Consider the following 7,312-nt stretch of genomic DNA (forward strand, 5'->3'; position numbering starts at 1 on the left):
ACATAATGAGTTATGTCCCTTACTAACAGTTTGAATACGTTTTTAAAATGCTGTTGTTCCTAGTTGCTTTGTTGCTCCTAAAATGCTTTCAGTATTTTTTCTTGTGGATGGACGTCACATAAGACGAACCCCCTTCCCTCCCCTGTCACAAAACTCTAACCCCCTTCCCCCCTCAAACCTTGGACGTAATTTTTGAACGACCCCTGAAGCAAAATATTATGATAAGTACATAGTCACAAGCATTAGAGTAGAGTGGGGCAAGAGTGCGCGTGGGGTAAGAGTACGTTTTCGATTTTTTTGAAGTAATAAAAAAGATAAACTAGCAGCACTGCATCAGTTTGACAGGTATTCTGGCCAACTATTATCATGTGTAATTGTAAACGATTTGAATTAACAACAAGGGAGATATGGAGTCAGATAACTTTTTGATCATTTTGCTAAAAATAATTGGATTTCCGCAACTAGTATTTCATTACCATATATACGTTCAATCAGGTGAACATTATACTATTTCGATAACCTATTGTATAGAGTACTTTATGGTACAGAACACCAATCCGGTTAGTTTTCCAAGAAGTCAAAACCATTACTTGAATAATTTTTGGGACTGTGGGGTAAAAGTACGCAGGAACCGGTGGGGCAAGAGTACGCATATGAATCTTCAAGTTATGATGTCAAACCCGTATCTCCGGCCGAAATAAGACTTCTTCCAAAGCGTAAAGATCCACAACTAAGAATAAAGGGACTGAATTCGAAATTATCACAAGTTTTTAGGATAAATTGAAGTAATTCGGTCGTCTAAGACGAATTAAGTACTGTCCATTTAATTCCACCAGTTAATTTTCGTTATCTTTGCAGATACGTATTTCGACCACAACTGTGTGGTCGAAATACGTATCTGCAAAGATAACGAAAATTAACTGGTGGAATTAAATGGACAGTACTTAATTCGTCTTAGACGGTTGAATACATTCCACTAAAAGAGCTATATATATTTTTCTGAGTAATTGGGTGTTAGAAAGGACTTAGCGAACAAAGCACTGAAGCGAAATAATGAAATTGTATTAGGACTTGTTGTACACCTAAACATAGTACGAAAACACAATTTCATCTAAATGATAATTTCATTTAATCAAAAGAAACATTCATAAATTACGCAACGTTTAGCTGGGAGGGGTTGCGAGATGTGTGACGATTCATATATTTTTTTAGAGAATTCATACAAGTGTAAGGTAGGGGGAAGGGTGATGAAATAGCCAAATTTTACGTTACGTGATTGGTGGACTTTCTTCAAGGAAAATGCCTTTGTATACGCCACGCGAAACCTTTTACCTCTGTAGTTTTTTTTAATATATAAAAAACAATGGTTTTTCGTATGAAAGTGCAAATTTTTAGGACCCCCTCCCCCTTTAGGAGTTACGTAATCTTTAAACATTCCCTAATATATGCTAATTAAACATCAATTAAATGTTATTAACTCTTATTTGTGTTATTATATACTTAAAGCACATGATTGGATAAATGCGTACTCTTACCCCACCCGATGCGCACTTTTACCCCACCGGTGGGGTAAGAGTGCGTTTTTCACTTGTCTTGCAATAAGGTTTCTACTAAAATGAATCTTAATAATTTCAATATTTTCTCCACTGGGTAACATAAAGGAAGAGTATATGAATCATCGACACTGATTTGATATGCAGAAGCTTGCTTCATAAGGGCCACATGATCGATTGAAAACTAAGTGCGTACTCTTGCCCCACTCTACTCTATTGAATACTCAGCATGCTTGGTGTTTTCGTTCGTACGTTCAGTAATTATATAATCTGATTCAAATTTTGCATTCTAATTTATTGTCCAATCGTTATCACAAAAAGTTACTTAATCCAAATGTGACTAATTTTAAATCTCGATTCACGTTTCGGAAACAAATTTTAATGGTACTCGTTCAGATCGATACTTGCTTATTGTTTACTCATGATTCCTTTCCAGGAATTGTGATGATTGAGTATGAACCTGAGGGCTACATTCATTTAAAGTTCTACGGCATACTTTTTTGGTTCACGTCGTTTCATCTCCATGTCGGAAATCAAAATATTGGCGTTTTCGTTTGTTGGAATAATGTTTTGAGATTAATGCATCTGTAAGGAAAAAGAAATTTAACTAAAACTAACTAAAATTCATTTAGAATTACTTACCAATAATAATGCTGTCCAATGAGAGCTTGAAGTAGCTCGAAGTTTCTCCCTGTCCTGCTCATGCCCATTTGTTGACAAAAAAGAACGAGCAGGACGAAAACAACTTCGAGCTACTTCGAGCTGCTCATTGGACAGCACTAATATCGGAATTATGAATCAGAGGAGCACAGAACGACTGCATATTAATGCTGTCCAATGAGCAGCTCGAAGTAGTGCGAAGTTAATCCCATCCCTCTCATGTCCATGTGTTGACAAAAAAGAACGAGCAGGACGGGAACAACTTCGAGCTACTTCGAGTTGCTCATTGGACAGCACTATTATTTGTTTTAAAATCTAATTTGACGTTCCTCTTATCTAAAACCTTCTTTAACTTTGTCAAAGAGAAAAGAAATCGGATACTTTTCCATCATGCATGAAATTTAAAGAATTGGTTGGCCATGATAGCCAGGAAACTTGCAATTATTTCGCGAATTTTTTCCAAAGCACTTACAAACCTCTTGGTGCTGTTTATGATCGTGATTATTTTCATTATTTACCTGATCAGACAAATGATATTTCAATATCCGGTATTACTGTACATGAAATTGTAACAGCATTAGAAGCATTAGATGCGTCCAAGGGTCCTGGACCCGATGGAATTCCCCCTTTTTTACTAAAACAATTAGCTACTTCATTTGTAAAACCATTATTTTGGCTTTTAATAAATCATTAGCTCATGGAGTATTCCCACATTTATGGAAAAATCTTATCTTCTTCCAATTTTCAAATCAGGCAAACGCTCAGACAATACACAAAATTATCAGGGCATTGCAATTATATCATGTATACCGAAATTGTTTGAATCAATTGTGAACATGAAACTCTTTGAACAGGTTAAGCACTTGATCACAAATCGCCAACATGGTTTCTTTAAAGGCAGATCCACTGCCACTAATCTCTTAGACTTCGTGACATTTTCACTTGCTGCAATGGATAGAGGTATGTTACATTTAAATATCGATGTCCCATAATTTAATAAAAAACACCTTTTTGTTAGGAGGATTTGGTAGGAGCTAGGAAATGTTATTTTTGTTAAAAGTTGTTATTTCGATGCACCGCTAAACACCATCCGACTCCCGAGCCCACTCCGACAATACGAAAGACTAAAAAGGAGCACCGAGAATGATCGGGAGGTGGTTTCCGCCCCGATCGTGGGGGGCTCGATCGTCAGAAGGGGGTTTTGGATAGCCGAGTGGAGACAGTTCGCTCTCTTGTGTTGTAACCGTCAGCTAGACCAGTCGTGCGATTCGTGTGAAGTGCGAGAAATCCCGGTCGAATAAGTGGACACCAAGCTGCGATAACGGATCCGGAGATTCAGATATCCTATTCCTTTCCCGGAGTTATCACCGATTACGGGAATCCAACCGTGGAGTGCATAGTGACGCCGCGAAATACCCCATGTAGTGCTGATAGTGTCCGTCGGGTAGGCGTTCGAATGGGCTAGCGACAGCCTACCGCGTGGTGTAATCGGGTTCAATTGTCTCCCGGAGATCGGCCCATTGTGTAAGACCTGGTGGTACCGGCCAAGAGTTAAACCGTCCAGTAGGGACTTCCCGCTTAAACAATCGTTCGCTCATTGCCCGAGGGCGATAGACGGTTCCATAAGTTACAGTGAATTAGACCGACCCTGTGCAGAGAAAAGTGTCTCGCCGGAGGTACAAAATAATTGTGTGGTTGGTAATATTGTGAACTCGCTGAATACCCCCCTTCAAACTGCCCCGCCCAAATTGAAATTAGGGTCCGGTGCACAGAAGAAAATTAGTGAGCGTGAGTGTCACGGTGAAACAGAAGAGGTAGCGCAGACGGTGCGGAGAGGCCCCTCTCCCAACATAAAAAAATCATCTCTCGGATAGGGAAGCTAGGCGCCCCTGAGATGAGTCGCAAGGTAAGTCGCATGCTCTATTCCATAGTAAGCTAAATCGTAACTTACATATTGTCGCTCCAACAAAAAAATTGGCTTTTGATTTTTCGAGAGTTAATTTTTTCGTAGGAGCTGGGTGGTTGATCACCATTCCTTTGGAGAAAAAAATTACCACTCTCAAAATATCTGGAAAGTTTCTGTATCCGTCTAATATAATTCTACCGGTGTACTCATACTCACCATCGAGCTTGTTCGTTAGAGGCATTGTAGGTAGCACGTGCTGTAGATAGGAGATAGCGTTTCATTGCAAAAAGCACGTTGCTGTGGAAGGAAGACACAGTCAACAGTGAAACAATAGTTGTGTGTTAATCTTTCTCAACACTTTCGTACGCTATACTTTATGCATGCTGTTTTTTCTCGTTGAATGGTTCGTCCATCGTTCCCGCAGTAAAGTTATAGACTAGTAGTATATATATTGAATGTTGATGTCATATCCAGCTCCCGTTGTTCTTGTGTAGATTTAATTGCAATCATGAATATGGACAGAGAGTATCAGGTGGAGATGAGTGTTACCTACCTGACTCCTGATGAAATTATTTTTGAACTTGAGATCAGGAATTTGATGAAAGATAGAGAGCGTAGTTTGAGCGTGAACCGAAGGAAGCTTAAAAATGCGTTGCGAGAAGAAGCGGAGGGTTTACCGCGGATCTTCTCATATAAACGGGATCCGAGATTTGAAATATCCGTTTGTAGAGAGAGGTTAGAGCGAGTGTTTGATAATTTGAACGATAGTTCGCTTGATAAGCAGATGTCCAAGACTGCGCTCTTGCATCTTTATCACCGTTTGAAGCTGTTCAAACGGAAATATGGTGTCAGTAGCTATGCTAATGATGCGAATTGGTTGTTCTCCAAGGTAATACAAACTTATGCGTCATTTTTTAATGAAAATGCGATTTTTTCTCCGTTTCCCGCCACCGCTGAGAACACAGTTTCTCTTGGTTTACAGGGGGCGGCTAGTTTGTCTGCTCAAGCAGCAGGCCAATCGCATGATTTAATCACGTTGGATCAAACGAATCCAACAACGTCTGGGATCGAAAATACACCTAGGACGTCGATATCAATTGAAGTACACTCTAATCCATCGATTCTCTCAACAACGGAGAAAGATCCACTATTGAATATTCAAAATTTAGCAATCGAAACATCTGTTTCGGTATCTAACGTTTCTACTATTAGTACTGCCCCGATTGTCACGGTAGCTACCGATGGTGGCATGAACATGACATGGGCAACACCACGTTACCAGGTCGCGTCAAGAGTTCAATCCAGACAAGTGAGGTTCGATACGGTTCGCGATTTGCCAAGTGATCTACGGGTAACGTCAAGGAATATGATGGAAAACACCAGTGCAGTGAATACAGTTAGCTACAATAGTGCGTCCAATGCTGGCAATGTTTCGGGAACAAGAATCCAGCCTGTGGATGTCAGCCATCCTGAACAACAACAAGCTTACAGCATGTTCGCAATACCGCAGCATCCTCTACACAACGCTACACCGGTTCCACCGGTTTCGTCTCATTGGGCCAACCCGTACGATTATCCTCGACCCCAATCCCATGTTTACTTATCTCCAGCGAATTCGGTATACCCAAGCATTCCGTATTATCCGTATCCATCTATAACTAGTCAGTTACATCCTAATTCGGTCTATTTTCAAAACCCTCAATACCAACCAGTGCATCCAAATGTAGGCTTCCCAGTAAGAGAACCTACACCGTCACAGTTACCGGCTCATCCAATGAGTGAACCCTTGACAACTGATTTATTAGGTTTGGCTAGGAGCAGCACTACTGCGCCGAACCTAAATCCTTATCAAAACACGGTAATTAATAGTCCTAATCAAACTTCCCACACAAATACTAGGGCATACATCCCAGCTCCTACTCCTTCTCTGAATCCTTTCCAAGATCTGGATTTCGTACCGGTGGCCAATCGAACGAAAACCATACCGGTAGTTAAGTGGCCAATGCGATACGCGGGAGAGGACCGAGGTGCAGGTCTAAATACATTTTGTGGGAAGTCAACGACTGGACACAATCGAGCTGATTCCAGAATCAGAGTTACTGAGAGCTTTCGGTAACCTACTGACAGGAAAAGCCAAGATGTGGTTTATTAGCAACAAACACCGATTCACCACATACTCAGACCTCATTGACAGCCTCAAAGCAACTTTTCGACATCCGGACTTGGATCACTTTGTGCTGCTGGAGATCTTCCAAAGAAAACAACAAAAGAATGAAAGTTTTCTAGAATTTTTCCTTGATGTCGAGAGAAAGTTCAAAAGTTTGACCAAACCAGTGTCTGAAGATGAGATTGCTCCAGACGGTACGACGAAATCTTCGAGCCGACTATAAACGATGCTCTCATAGGTCGAGAGTTTCCAGACTTGTACTCGTTACAAATGGCAGGACAAGAAATAGATGCAACGAATACCTATCTCTTCTTCAAGCCACCCGGAAACGCACAAACGAATGCTATCCAGGCGACAGGAAATTTACCAGCCTTCATCAATCCGAAGCGACATAATGAGAAAAACGCTCAATCCGGAGGTAAAGGCCCAAGCCAACGCCCAAATATATCCGATCAGCAGTACCGACCCAAACAGGCAGCCATTTCAGGAAACCAGGGTGGAAAACATCCGTCCAAATGGGAGACTTCAAAACGTGATGGTAGAAGCAAGGATACAAAATCGGAGAAGCCGTGTTCAAGTGACGGGGATTGTCAAGAGAATTTATCCCAACTGAAAGGAAGCAATGGATGGGAGAATCAACTGCGCACACATGTGCCATTAAATGACAAGTTTGTGTGCTTCAACTGCCGGAGCCAACAACACACTACTGAACAGTGCACGCAAGCTTACAAGATGCACTGCCAAGTGTGTGGATTCTTAGGCTTTCCCACACATAAGTGTCCTTTTTGTTCAAAAAACTCCCAGCGCCGGAAGGACAGGAGTCCTTCCAAGTAGAAACGCACCTTTCTTCAACCAGGCATCTCTTACCTAACGTGACAGATACTTTGACTGCACTCGGTTACAGTCCTTTACCCGAATTCGAGCCCGATACTGACGAAAATTGCCAATGTTCCTCGGTATTGTCAACCCTCAACGATAATCGACCTTATATAAAACCAAAAATCTTTGGTACATGCATTCGTACAC

The sequence above is a fragment of the Armigeres subalbatus genome, chromosome 2 (assembly GCF_024139115.2).
Source record: "Armigeres subalbatus isolate Guangzhou_Male chromosome 2, GZ_Asu_2, whole genome shotgun sequence".
NCBI classification, from domain to species: domain Eukaryota; kingdom Metazoa; phylum Arthropoda; class Insecta; order Diptera; family Culicidae; genus Armigeres; species Armigeres subalbatus.